This window comes from Anser cygnoides, chromosome 4 (genome assembly GCF_040182565.1).
Source record: "Anser cygnoides isolate HZ-2024a breed goose chromosome 4, Taihu_goose_T2T_genome, whole genome shotgun sequence".
In the NCBI taxonomy this organism is placed as follows: Eukaryota; Metazoa; Chordata; class Aves; order Anseriformes; family Anatidae; genus Anser; species Anser cygnoides.
In genome coordinates, this window is record NC_089876.1 from 33,010,483 (window position 1) to 33,026,061 (window position 15,579).

At 40.9% G+C, this 15,579-nt stretch overlaps 1 pseudogene; it reads right to left on the reverse strand.

The window, feature by feature from the left end:
* LOC125184060 (protein transport protein Sec24D-like) overlaps positions 1-15,579 on the reverse strand; it is a 212,545-nt pseudogene that overhangs the window by 40,958 nt on the left and 156,008 nt on the right.

Sequence of the window (15,579 nt, forward strand, 5' to 3'; positions counted from 1 at the left end):
GGAGAGCGATGCTTCCCTTTTTCCAGTCACCAGGAACTTAACCTGACTGCCAGGACTTTTCACACATGATGAAGAGTGGCTTGGCAATGACATCAGCCAGTTCCCTCAGGACCCTGGGATGCACAGCATTGGGCCCCATAGACTTGGACCTGTTCAGTTCCATCACGTGGTCTTGAACCTGCTCTTTGCTTACTGTGGGAGGGACTCTGCTCCCCCAGCCCCCGCCTTGAGGTTCAAGAATTTGAGAGGTGTGTATGGGAAACCTGACTGGCAGTGAAGACTGAAGCAAAGTTGTTGAATACCTCAGCCTTCTCCATGTCCCTTGTTATCAGTTCTTCCTTCTCATTTATCAGAGGGTGTTACACTCTTCTTGGCCTTTCTTTTCTGGCCAGTTACCTCCAGAATCCCTTAATATCTATATTAATTTATTAATAATCCCTTTAACATCTTTAACAGGTTCATCTGCATTGGTGAGCACCAGGTCCAGTAACACTTCTCAGGTTGGGTTGCCTAATACCTGGACGAGGAAATTATCCTCAATGCACTCCAGGAATCTCCTGGATAACTTACAGCCTGCTGTGTGGCTTTCCCAGCAGAAATCCGGGTGGTTGAAGCAGCCACCCATCAGGACGGGTGCCTGTGTGTATGATGCTTGTTGCAGCTGAAGCAGGAAGGCCTCATCAGCAGGCTCCCTTTGATCAGGCGGTCTGTAGGAGATGCCAACCACAAGGTGTCCTTTATGGGTCTGGTCCTTAACCTTTACCCACATGCTTTCAGCCTGTCTGTGGCTGTTTCTCAGAGCCAGCTCTGTGCAACCTATCCATTTCTCAATATCCCTGCCCCTCCTTTCCTGCCTGTCTCTTCTGTAAAGCTTGTAGCCCTTGATTCCAGTGTTCCAGTTGCATCAGTGAGAATCTCCCTACTAACATCAGTCAATGCAAACCAGCCTAGTTAGTTTGACAATTAAAAAGCCAGCTGTTTTACTCACTTGTGACAGGTGATTAAAGCACGCTCTTTGTATTCAATTACAAATCTTTATTGCTATAGTAAAGAGGAGTATCTAAAAAGGAGTATATGACTCCTTTCTACAATATGTTGTACCCTTACCCAATACTAAACACACATTGTTTCTGATACAAATTCATCTCCTTTTTCTTGTTAAGTTCTCAATAGAGTGATGAACTTTTGAGCAAAACTATATCCTACCTTGAATGCACTGACAGGCAATAACAACTTCCATTCTACAAAAAGGTGGTTAAATTTTCATTTTTCCAAGGCAGCGGAACATCAGCTGTGAGTGGTCACAGTTCCACCAGTGATTCTCAATACATTTGTTTGTTTGTTTTCAATTAGATACCAAACATCATTCTTTACCTTGCTGAGGACGATATCCAGGCCCTGGAGGCTGTCCTGGAAGCTGTTGCAAGTTAGGATTTGGGGAGCCAGATCCAGGGATCCCATCTTGTCTGGCCATAGTAGGCAACGAAGGCTGAGCACAAAGGCCACAAATTATTTGCTGGTGGAGGAACCTGTGATCCAGGTGGCAAGGCCATTTGCTGCTGCGTTGGAGGTGTTGGCTGTGGACACTGAAAAGATGCTGGATGCCCAGAAGATGTATGAGAGCTCGGAGTAGTGCCAGGACCTGAGCAAGAAATTATTTATCAAATGAGTCAAAAATGACAACGTACTAACTCTGTGTGAATGACATTCTATTTTTACTCCATATATTTGTAACATACAAGGAATATTGAGTTACATACTGACATGCTTCATTAAGCAGATCATGAATGTCTGTTCATAAAACAAATCAGACCTCACAGCTGAAGTATGAACTGACTCAGATGTTCAATTTTATTTCCTTCAGCTCTATTTTCAATAAAACCCTACAGCTGGGGTGGGTGGGGAAAGGGAGAAGGAGGCCAGCCTTCAATAATTCTTGAAGAGAATACACATAAATCACTATTGGCTTTTGATATAATATTTAAATTCTTAATGTGAAACAACATTCCTTTTGGCTTAATAATCAATTTCTCTTATGTAGTATTTTTTTGTTTGTTTGGTCTTCCCATTTCACCATGACAAACTAAATGAAAGTTAAACCCACTCAATCTGTTTTACAACCAACTTCTGGTTTTGATGTTAAAAGATGAAACGTGTGGAAATTATTTTGCACGCACTGGTGAGGAATAGTTTGTTGCTTGTAAGATCCAGATTCCAATTAGAATTAAGACGACCCTGCAAGTGGTTTTCTTTTTGAGACTTAAAATCTGTAAGTGTTCTTTACTTTACAAAACCTGCATTTTTAGTCAAACATCCCCCAAAAGACCTATGTCAAATTAATTTTCAAGAATGCTAAAAAAAATAGCAAATTACGTTTGGAGCAAAAGGACTAATGTTAATAAACAAATACTAAAATGTATCTTCTGTCAGACTTGTGAACTGAAAAAAGTGTCACATGCAAACCATGCTCAGGTTCTCCACTGGTACACACAAACATTGATCCAGCAGCATAACAAGCCATGAATTTCAGTGCTCGGTCAAGTTACACCAACTTAGCCGTACCTCTAAGCAAAAATCAGAAGAATAAAACCCAACATAGGGGCATAACTATAAAGACCCCACGTCTTCAGTGCTCTGGAGGGTATCTCAACATTCCCGCATGTAACAAGATAAGGAAGAACGTTACAAAATTGTTGCTGGAGGCAATGTAACAAAGGCAGGAAGAAAAATAATTCTTTTTGCTCTAAATAACATGAGTTGCTGCATATGAAGTGCTGAAACAGCTGAATATGAAGTGCTGCTGTAGAGGTGCTGGGCCACATTTCATCCTGTATAGAACTATCTGACTTAATTGTGCACTTGCAGTTCAGTACACCAAGACTGAATTCAAGTCAAAGTTATTTTTTCTAAGGTGAAGAACCAAGTTTTCACAAGCCATTGTGCAAATGGAGAGTCAGACCCCTGGCAGTTACACAACTTTCATTAAACTCAAGTTAGTAACCTGTCAAGTCAGAGAAGGAACAATGATATAGCATCAGTGCAGCCTGAACTGAAAAGTTCATCTTTACACGTATCTTACAATGATATCAGCCACTAAAGTGACCTTAGTTTAGCAAACTCATCCTCATAAATGCCCTGGCCACAGAGAGACAAGATGCTAACTAAATTCCACTGCTTTCCAGTCAAATGGTAAATTTGACCAGGAAATACTCAGAAAAAGCAGATATAGCCAGACAGAAAATTACTGATGGGAAGCAATTTATGTGGAAGAATCACATGATCACATCTTTGCCTCATGTTTTAGTTTTAACCCCAAATTAAATGCAAACAAAATTTAGATGAAAAACTAAACTATAAGTTTTGGGCAAAAAATAATAAGATGAGAGAAATTATAAAAAGCTGAGAAAAACAAAACAATGCCTGTATATTATTGATCGTGTCTTGGCTGTCGCTGCCAGCATCAACAAATAATGAGAAATGACAGACAAGGTAACCAACATGTATGGAAGGTTCAACAAATTTAGATTCAGAACTAACTCAAGAACACTGATGTAAAAAACAGGATGAGAATAAAAATGTAAGAACTTGAGCAAATGATAGTGGGCAAGAATATTATCTGCTTATATACAAGTTCATTAAGTTTCTAATTATTATAGTCTTAATAGCTTTAACTCAGGAAAAAGTCAAACATATAAAAATGATTACCGTAGCTATTTATCTGCATGCTGTTGAGCTGGTTAGCAAGTTGTGTTGTAGATGAAGTGGATGCAGTATTTGGGCAGGCTGGCTGTGACTGATGACTGTAGGGAGGATAGAAAAGTCCTGTATTGTTTGGAGGTGGAGGGCCTTGAAACCTGAAGGGAAAAATGAGTGCGGTTATGCAAGGAACTACATCAACCAGTCATAATCCCAGAAGGTCCAATACCTTCTCAAGGGTGGTGCTGAAACAATTAATTAGGTTGAACAAACTTTCCAGAGAATTGTCATGTTCTGCTCAGAAAAAGTATATTTTTGTTAAAATAGTCATGAAGCACAAAGAGAGAATGCATTTTTTCAAACGTGTTTGTTTGTATACTTATTAGAAACAAAGAAGCTTGAGTATTCCATGGAGAAGAGACAGAGACTATATGAAAGCTTGAAGATTAAGAAACTGAAGCTTCTGAACTTAGCACATCCCTCCATCCCCTTTCCATGCTTATGAAGGAAGCTCCCCTATCAGGGATGAATGAAGAGTATTCAGAGAATATCTGCAAAGAGAGGGCAATGGACAGAGAAACTGTTAAGGACTTATCAGTTATAGAGGGAAGAGGAGGATGAAGGTGGGGAAAAACTGCTCCATGGTTACCAGACACAGGAAAGCATAAAGGCAAGAGAAAGAACTGAAGAAAAGAGGTAACACGTGACTATTTCATTCTGATCAAATGAGATCTCAGGCTATCTCCCAGATATCTACATTGTTTTATCTACAACCATTTTAAAAACTGAGGATAGTCCTAGGTATATCAAGAGAAGAATTCACTTTCCTTGAAATTTTGATAAGGAGATTTCCTTTCCCAGAATAGCAGCTCTCAGCAGTTCAGGAATAAAACAAGATCAGGTAAAACCAAAATCAGGTAAAAACAACAGGCGTGTAGCTGTCAGGACAGTGACCAAAACTTAGGGAAGAGAATCAGTATTTTGCTGGGCTGGTCATGTCACCCTGACTTTCATTTTCCTTGTTTTCAGGACAACCACTGCTTCTCCCTATCCATTTGTACACTTTTTTTTTTTTAAAAAACAACAGATGACCAGCCTCTGTGAGTCCTCTTTACACAGTTGTAACACACAGACAACAGGCTTTCCTATTCTGATGCCTCATAAAACATATGCATGGCTTTACCTGAACACAGATAACTTCACCACAACTAAACAAGCACAGAAACAGAGTAAAGCTTCAGTCAACTGAAACAAGAATGTTGTTACATGAAATTAAGTTCACTAAAGCTAAAATAGCTATAGGTACACAAACTCTAATTTTGTCACTCATGGGAGAGCAGCAAAATAATTAACAATTGACAGAATTAATTAAGAGTTACATGCATTTACCCACTTACAACCCACCCTGCAATACAACCACTCTAATCAAGCTTGTCCACCCTATCCTTTCATCCCCTCATACCATAATTTTTCCAAGATTCATTTTTACAGCTTCAACCTGTCCCTAGTTTTCTCCCTCCCCCACTCCTATCTCCTTCACTTCTTCCTGTAAGTTCTGGAGGCAGGAAAACAACACTTAAATTCTTCATGATTAATCTCAGACTAACTGACCAAGCAAAAGAGCAACAGTCATCCATCTGAAAAATTATACCAAACCTGCATTATAAGATGTCTTTAAAGTACCCTACAGATCCTTGGCTGTGATCCCACAGCAATGAAGCAAAGGCAAGAGAGGGGAAAAAACCTACAGCTATATAGACATGTACCAGCTTCTAGTCAAAACTCACCAGCAACTATTAATTTTTAAATAACAACTTCTTGGTTCCTCGCAACAAAGGAGAATTAAGAAATCTGAAAATAACTAAAAAAAAAAAGCAACTTATAAGTGCTCCCTGAAGAGCACTTCAATATAACACCTAACTGCTGCTTTTAAGCAATGAGTCTAAGGTTCAAGCAGAAATAATAGTTAAAAATAAAACAAACAACTCACGATAAAGACCTGACTTGTTCTAGAAATTGAATTAATGAGATTATAGATTATACTGCATGATCTAGCAGCTTGACATCACAGAGAACCGAACTAGAAGATCCAGTTCAGAACTGGAGTAAGTCAGAACTGCTGAAGATAAAAGGGATGCCATACTTAAATGCCAGTGAAACAGCCAAAGAGAGGTCAAATAACTTAGATAGATCTCATGTATTAGTTCTTGAAAGTCACCTGTGCGTTGGCTGTCCTGCTGCACTGAGCCCGTTCTGGAAGTTGGTCTGGCTGAACTGATGTGTACCAGGTGGTGGAGGCCCAACGGGAGCAAAAGATCCAAGAGGCACAGTTGATTTTGACATACCTGCCAGACAAGAAGCACTTTTATGTAAGAATCCTTAAAAAAAAAAAAAGCACATGATCATCAAAAATTACAAGTGTACAGCCCTGCTCTAACAATAAGAATAGCAGCTCCAGGTGGCCCTACTTGAGTGGGGGGGGGGGGGGGGGGACGGGGACGGGGACGGGACAAGATGACCCCCAAAGGTCCCTTCTAACCTCAGCCTTTCTGTAAGAAAGGAAAGATTTTTGGTCAGCTATAGAAGCAGATATGAAAAAGACAGCAAAAAAGGAACCAACCAGTAGTTGGCAACTTTCCAGCAAAAGAAGCCAAGAGGGACAGTAAGGAAGAATCAAGAACGGAGAAACAGACCCTCCAGTCCGATTTGGGATACTGAAGTTCCCTATCACCTGCTTACTTTTGTAGGGAGAAGCATGAGATCCCTTTGCTTTCAGAGACCTCGTCAGAAAGTTTGGAACAATCTTAAAAAAAAAGAAAAACACAAAAACACAACACCAATGCTGCTTCCATATGCAGGTCCGGTAAATCTATGCTAAGAAGGGTTAATTCAGATCTAGAACATCAACTATAAAGGGATTATAATTTATGTAAGAACCACTGTTGAATAAACAGTTTTTCAATCTTTATTTCTTGAATTATTTTCATTTAAATTAATCTAACATCAAAAATTTGTTTGGCACCTAAACTGGTATTTTTTCCTAGCATTCTAATAAGCCAATTACCAGAAGTAATTCTGACTACATTTAGCATTGGGTTAAAGTAACAACTCCTGCTGTCTTTAAAAAGAATATTTTATATATAAAACAAAAAAAAACAAACAAACAAGCAGTTGGATATTTGGTTCTGTTATTACCCTACCCAATCACAAATATTGAGTTTAACATAAGTTACCATAATCTGACTGGTATTAAAAAAGTAATTCAGACATCTTTACTATCTTAACTGTCATTTTCCTCTGTGAAGTCATATTGAAGTGATCCCTCTCTTTCCTCCCTATTTTTCCTAGGTGTGTTAATAGACTTAATGAAGGAAGAGGGAATCTTACTTTTGGGATATTTCCCACCGTTCCGATTCACAAGTTTAGTATGCCTAGAGTTCGCTGAAATTAGACCAGTTCACTGAAATTAGACCAGCAAAATGGGCTTCAGTTCTATGCTCTCAAATTTCTTTTGTTGATGTTTTGTTTTTAAGATCTCAGCCACCATAGTCTCACTTATTATACTTCTTGAAAAATCTGAAGCCACATACCAAGTTAAAATGAATGAAACAGAAAGGAGAGACAGTAACAGTCCAGTTTATCTTTTGGATGTCAAATTATATTATCTGTAACATGATTTCATTTGTAAACAGCAAACAAGCCATCTGCATGTAAAAGCTACCCAAGTTCCCTTTCCTCATGGAAAGTAACCATCCCCTAAGTGGTCAGAAAGCAGATGGGCTCCACTTACCGAGCATTATCCAAACATGTCACCAAGCAAGCAAGCTTAAGCAGTAAAACATCAACCTGTATTTATAGGCACATTTACGCTCAGGAACCTGGTTGGACACAGGTCCTACTGCAAAGAATACAACCCATTTCTGAAAACCTTGCTTGCCATTAACACACAGGAGTTGAGAAACATTTCTTTATTCCCAGAATTTTGTTGTTGTCTGTATTAACACCTGTATTAGGTTAATCACAGCACAGCGTTGAGCACTGGTGCCTACTGCTTCCCGGACAATGGAATTCACACTCAGAGGTCAGAATCCCACTACCGGGCATCTTACGTCAACACCTGGGCACAAACAGTAACGCAAGCAAAGCCGGGGCAGGATCCTTATGCATCAGCAGCGTATAGCTGAGCACCGTGTGTTGACAGAAGTATGATGAAGAGATGCAAAACACCAAAAGAGATACAAAAAAAATCACAAAAAAGCAGACTGAAAACATATTTTAAGCCAATTTCATACCTGGTTGAGGCGCTGCTTATGAGGAGTTGGGATTGCCCTAATGCCCATAATGAAGTGAAGAATTAGGCGGTCCAAAACTTGTAGAAAAGCCTCCCACTCTTGGCTGGTATTCGGAATACAGAGGAGCTGCAACATAACCTTGTTGACTCATGATGACAATATTCTTACTCCAAGTATGGCGTCCTCCTTAATGATCTGCAAAAGACAAAGAGACACCTGCTACTACTCTTCATTCTTTGGACATTTTAAAAGGCTGAGAATTACGCTTCCAAAAAGACCTAAAACAAACCTGGAGGTAAAAATGGATTTGGAGGTCAGGGGAAAACGATGCTTTTATTTGACTGCAACTGGTTGGTTACTTTCCTTATCACTGCCTAAATTCAAACAATTCACTGAATTTATCTGAACAGGATTCACCTCTCCCAAGCAAGAGAAAAACTGTAACTAAAGGATGTATAGGTGGAAGAAAACATCTCAAATTGTTCTCTTCACAGGGAAAAACTAGACTTCTGCTACACCTGCAAAATAGACAGTTAAGTCCCACATGCCAGATACCAGGTACTTTGAAAAAATCAGGAAAAGCAGAGTGACTAGAGAACAGAACTCCTAGCAAATCCTTCTCCAATGCCAGCAGACTCGTTTTAGATGGGGTATGGAACATAGCACCAGCTCCTCATCAAACCTTCTACATCATCCCTACTCCCAGCAAGTGAGTAAAAGCTTGCTTTCAGTGCTGGTAAAACTGTGAATAAATTACAGGATGGACAGAGAACCTATTTCCAGCTGTCTTCCACATTACTGGCCCAGACCTGAGCAGGCTTTTACACTAAAGGACTCTGTAGTGTGATGAAATGGAGCACAAGGCATTCCACAAGTGAGAGGCTGTTCTCTGAGGGCAGTACGGCCTCAGCAGTACTATACGCTGTCCAAACTGTTACCAGGCATCTTTTACCTAAGCTTTCACATCTTGATTCTGTTGTTTTCAGAGAAAGAAAAAAAAAAGAACAATAAAACACAATAAAACACCAGAATTTCATTAAAAGCAATCAAAAGAAGTTTTCTGATGATGAGGACATTCACATGACATTTAATCTCTTTCCTGATATTCCAAGATACTTCTAGGAAACTTTCAGAAACCAGAAACATCTGATGAATGCTACACTGCTAAACCAGATGACTGTATTTTACATGACCAGTTTTCAAATACAGAGCACTTTCAACCAAGGGATCTGAAAAGTAACTGACGTTGTACACTCTGCAGCCTTGATTGCCAACTTTCACTTTTGTAAGTAAGAAAGATTCTTCACTTTTGATTGCATGTTGAATTTAAGAAAACCGGAATTCCACTAGCTTTCTTTAAAACCAAATTAAAAGTGTTTTGAGAAATGATGAGGATCTGAGCGAGCATTTGGTGCTTCTGTGAAGCCCCAACTAGGGTATCCCCAAAGAACTAGAGATCCATTACCTAAACCAGCATTTCATATGCTTGATGTTCCTTTGAAATAGCATTGCCAGCCACCTATATTTCACATTCCTTGGATTGCAGCATAAGGTGATGCAGACTGGATCAGGAATTGCAATCCAGCAGCACGCATGAAGGCACCATCTAAATCAGACACACCTACGAAACCACAAAATAGACAAATTCACGCTGCACTGACACATTTCAGTACAGAAAAGCTACGCTCATCACAAAACCCACCTCTTAGCTTCTCTTATTAAACATACATTTCTGAAAAAAAAAAAAAGTTTTACTGATCTGTCATGTCAGACAAGAAGCTACTTGGAGCTGGGTGCAAGGCCCAGCCCTCCTCACACACTGCTCGTGGCACGAAGCCACACACTCCTCAGAGTGCCGTAAGATTTCTTGACTGAAGCATTAAACTGCTTTGGGTGGGCAAGCTTAGGGGGTTTCTCGCATTTCTTAGTTAAGAAGGTAAGCATAGGAAAAGGGGAAAAATATTTACACAGAGGGACTTTTTGCTGCCAGCCATACTTTCTTCCCTCCCTTGCCCCCATCAGAAGAGACATGACAGTGTGAGTCTTTTACTCCAAAACAGTAAATCAGCACCGAATTACCTACACACTGGTATAAATGCATATGTATTTTAAATATATAAAAAGGAAGAGATTTGCACTTTGAGGCAGCTGCAGCAGCCAACACCTTTAACTGTGACAGCGTCCATGGGAAATGACTCCCCCCACAGCTTCCTCACACACAGCCACACAAAGTCTTGCCACGTCGAACTTCCCACAGGCACCACAAACACACAGAGGTTGTGCTGGAGAGAGACAGGAACTCTGAACCACACACAGGGAGGGCAACGCAAGCTTATCCAACACAGTTCCAGATTCTACTTAGCACTGAGCATATTTAATCCCTTCTCAGATACATACATATAGAAACACGCAATGCAACTGGTTTGGAGACAACATCCGAGGTACCAATAGAAGCAGATCCCTTAAGATTTTAGTGATCAGGTTCTGACAAGAGACATATGGATTCATTCTGGAAATGGCATGAGAAAGATCAGAGGATCAACTACACTGAGGGCTTTCCCTGGGTTTGTTTACTACAATGTCATTACATAAAAGGACAAAATAAGATTTTTTCTTCCTCAACGCCAGGTGACCTTACGCCCCATGGCCTGAAGAACAGCACTGACACAAACACCTCTCCACAACTTACTGCTACCCCAGCACAGTGGGGGTACCCCACCACACTCCACTGCCCCGCTATCTCTATGAAACTGTAAAATCCCCTCGTGTGCACACAGAGGCAGGACAACGGAGTTAAAAATAAAAGGCCACGCTGTCCGGTACCCGAAAGAGAGCTATTAGCTCTGTATTTCTGCAGAGGCACCGTGACGATGCACCTAGGAAGCGGTGCTATCCCTCCCCAGGGCATGCTGCAACCTCCGCTTGGCAAACAGCGTTTGCCATGCGTACCGCCACACACACAGACACACACAGAGGCAGGACCAGGACGGCACACAGCCGCACCCTCACTCTTTACTCCTATAGCACACACCTGGGGGAACCTCGCAAAGCACAGACTTAAGTTCCCCGAGCCCCGCTCGGGACCCGCCCGGCACCTGCGCGCCGCCGCCGCCCCCCTCCGGCCCCGGCACCCGTGCGGGCACTCACCGCAGCCCCCCCCCCCTCCCCTTGCCCCCCCGCGCGGCCGTTAGGACCGTTAGGGCCGTTACCTGGGCGCCGCGTGCAGCCCCCGCACGCCCGCGCGCGCCGCCGCTCGGTGCCGCCGCTCAGCCGAGTGCCACGTCCGAACCCGCGCGCGCCGCCGCCGCTCCCCCCCCCTCCGCCGCCGGGAGCGCGCCCGGCCCCGCCGGCTGCGCCTGCGCAGTGCGCGCAGCAGAGCCCGGCCCGCTGCGGCCGGATGGGGGGAGCTGTGGGGGGGCTGTGGCAGTGGGACGGGGGCTCTGATTCGGTATTGTCCTGCTGTACGGGGACACGATTCCTCTTTAAACACAGACAAGCACTAAAAATGCAAGCACTTTTCCTCACGTGTGCTTTTAAAATGTCCATCTGCGGCAATACGTATGCATGTATTTAGAGACACAAAATTATGCCTCCTGTATATCCAGAGTGAAACACGACACAGGTACCTTACCTGTTTGCCTGCTCTGGTTTGAGTTACTGTCCGAGCACAATTAAAAACACCGCCTTGGTTACAGCACAGAATCAGTGGTTTTCTAATTAACAAAGTAGAAACACGGGAGTAACACAAGGAAGATGTACTGGTGAAGTTTGCCTGTTCTTTCCAGTCAAAAAAACGAGCAATCTTCATGGTGCTGAGGTTAAAAAAAAAAAAAAAAAAGGCAGACAATTAGCAAAAGAAAAACAAGAAGTCATTCAATTAAAGACAGCTTCAGAATTCAAGTCTACATGGAGTTCAGGCTTCATAGGCCTCATCCTTAGTGTCTGTTCTACAACCTCATTAAGGCTTTTGCAAGTACGTTTTGGGATTGAATAGCTTTATATGGAGCTAAATCTCAGTAGTGAGACAAGATTGTCAAAAACATTCATTACTATACAAAATAATTATGGAAAAATAACGTCTTTGAAATAGATGGCAAAAATAGAGGGGCATCCTTTACATGACAGACTTGGAAGAAGCCTCCATAGGCAACACAAAGAGGCAAGAACGAGTCCCAATGAGGCTTTGTACTTGCTCTCCAGGGCTGGACTCACCACTGAATAGCATAAACTGATTTTCTAGATGTTACTGGAATTAATGCTGTTGGATATTCTGCTCAAACTTTTCCAATCTCTCACGGTTGTCTAACCAGAACGGAAAACTTGGTCCAGGAGGTGACAAGCATCAGTTAAACCGCATGTGGTTTTGGCTGCGGGGTATCAGTGACTCTTTCATAAGCAAGATGCAAAGCGATGCCTTTCATCATTGTCGCGCTGCCATTTCACCCGTTGTCCCTCACTCTTTTGCTGGTTATATGGACGCATACAATCACCTTCAGTTACACAGAATTGTTTTGAAATACCATGCCACTGAGAGGAAAATAACAACGCTAAGTTTGGACATCCCCTATTTTGCTGTGGAGACTGGCAAGTCACTTGTCCCGCCAGCCCTGTTGTGTCTAGCTTGCAGCTATTAACAGTAAGCAGCTGTGGATAATTCAGCACAGAAGAGCCTTGCACTTACTTGGCCACTGAATACTTACTATCAGATTTCTCCTCCCTGAAATCAGCTCTAGTGAAGCTGAAAGAGGAGATCAGCAACAGATCATATACAGAAGCTATGCCATTGCCCGTTCTTCCCCCATTTCAGGCCAGTTCTGGAAATGGATCAAAACACCTCTTTTTTGGAGGCCACAGCTTGGCTTCCATCTGCCATTAGTGTGGAATGCTGAAACAAAATGTACCCAGCATGTCATGGTCCTGATGTTTTGAAGCTATGAGTAATATTTATCTGCAGTTTCCACCTATAAACACTGAAAGTTATTCAACGTCGTCAATTTCAAAAATGTGGAAATCATTAAAGATTTAAGTGCGTTACTGATCTGGAAAGTAATTTCATAAAAATGACGTTGCAATATCACTAAACTGTTGCCACTTCATTTTAGTTAAATGTTTTAATTTAATTTAGTTAATTTAGTTTAAATTTAATTTAGTTAAAAGTTTTAATTAAACTTTACCATAAAATCTATGAATCAGACTGATTTCTTCTCTATCATCATCAGTAATGAAGATCTTGTAGGTTAAAAAGTCGGTTCATCCTGAAGTTGTACCTATACAACACTACTGAGAACTAACTTGATTTACTTAAGACCTAATTTGGAGTTAGCGTTGGTGAAGTCAGTAGAGGAATTTGTCTAAATCTAGATGCTTTTTTTCATCCCAATTAAAAAAATAACAAATCCTCTGCCACCAAAATCTCTAATTTAAAGTTTTCAGATTTTTTTTTTTATTAGTTCTGAAACAAAGAAAACAGTCTTCCATCACCTTGGGAGATACTGGTTACAGAACCCAAACAAACTAACTCAGAACCCAAAGAAGAGTAACTCAAATCTTTCAGAGACCTTTTTTTCTTTTTTCTTTTCTTTTTTTTTTCTTTTTTGGGAGGGGGAAGGGGAATGACGTAATGACTTTAATTCATAGAGCCATAGAACAGCTTGGGTTGGAAGGGACCTCAAAGGCCATCCAGTTCCAACCCCCCTGCCATAGGCAGGGACACCACCCACTAGATAAGGTTGCCCAAGGCCTTGTCCAGCCTGGCCTTGAACACCTCCAGGGATGGGGCATCCACAGCTTCTCTGGGCAACCTGTGCCAGTGCCTCACCACCCTGTGAGTGAAGAATTTCCTCCTAACATCTAATCTAAATCTCCTCTCTTTTAGTTTAAAACTATTCCCCCTTGTCCTGTCATTATCTGACTGAGCAAAAAGTTGCTCTCCATCACTGGAGCCTTCTCTTCTTTAGGCTGAACAGCCCCAGCTCTCTCAGCTTTTCTTCATAGGAGAATTATTTGGGATTAATAATTATTTGGGATTGATCTATTCCCTGAAATAACTACCAGTGGCCTACAGAAGCCCCTCACAGACAAACTGTGCAGAACTCCGTATCTCTATGTCATAGCACACTGCATTAAGATAATGCATGTTTCAGGGAAAACTAAATCCTTACCTAACCTTTTCATTTAGAGAATATCTTTAAAATACACCCTTAGCACAAGCTGCCAGGAAGACTGAGAACAGTACTGTGATGCATGAGATACAGACATGTTATCTCTCCTGGTGATAGCTATACTACAAATTTTGCAACAGTTAACATTGATTGTGTTAACATATAGCTGTGACAAGACAAGTATCTGCAGTTCAGTGCTAGATGAAATATTATCTATCAAATATATTCTAAACTATTCTGTAAGGGAAGATGTAGACAATATTGGGTATGTTCTTTAAAGAAAAGACTATTTCATCACAAGGAATAGTTCAAACAACTCCAAAGGTTCTACATACTAGAAGACTTTTTGTTGGTTTTGATAATGTTTTTTTTTCTCCTCTTAATTTCATTTGTATGTCCTGTAGACATAACAACAGGTTTGGTTTTGATAACATCAGAAGGGTCCTAAAGCTATTTACATATAAAGTTGCCTTTATTTTTCCTGTGTTGCTTACATATACTCAAATATCTTCTCTAATGTTTTGTCTTCTATATAGTTAAGATCTATGGAGAACAATTTATGGTTTGCTGTAAAGCACTTCGCAAGCAAAATGAAAATGCATATTTACAAAGGTTGCGTTTTTGTTTAAAACAAAAGAAAACTTTAAAAAACAATCAAATATGGAAGGGACCATGTTTGTTTTTTTTTTTTTTCAGGAAAGAAAAAAAGTGTGATGATGAGGTTAGCCTAAAAAAATGTGAGAAAAAGGAAAGATGTAATATTTCAGGAAACAGCACCCTACCGAAAGAAGAAACGGATCAGTGTTGTGACTCAGTTGCATTTCTAATATAAAAAACCAAGCACACTAAAAACATATATAGGGTTACAACAGAAGTGAATACTGATCTCTTTGTTAAATAATCTCAGTGGCAGTCAGAAAATATTATTGGATTACAGCCTTTAAACACAGCCCTATATAAAATAAAAACACAGACAGCAAAGGGTTTTTAGAATATTATACTGATCTAGCTGCTGTTATATAGGGAAAATAATTCAGTAATGTTAAAATGCTGGGCATACATTCGTTGCTACATAATTTTCTCCTAAATAACTGGTGTTAGTTAGGTACTTCCTACAGTGACTATCCACTGTCTATTAGTCCTATTTCATGGGGCCACAGTAAAGGAAGAAAATTCCTTACCCTTTTTTCTGCAATATCAGACACTAAAGAAGCAGTTGGTCAGAGTACCCAAAACCAAAATCACGTCTGGCCAGAGGGGCCACTGAGACACAGTTAAGAATTGCTGAGCACATGGATTGTGCAAGCAATTCTCCCTTTTCCTTCCTGCTAAGTACAGACCTACTGCTCCACAGTGGTCAAGGCTGTTCTACCTCAGGCTGCTTTCAGAATAAAAGGTCCTGACATTCATTATAGTTTCCCAAATATTTT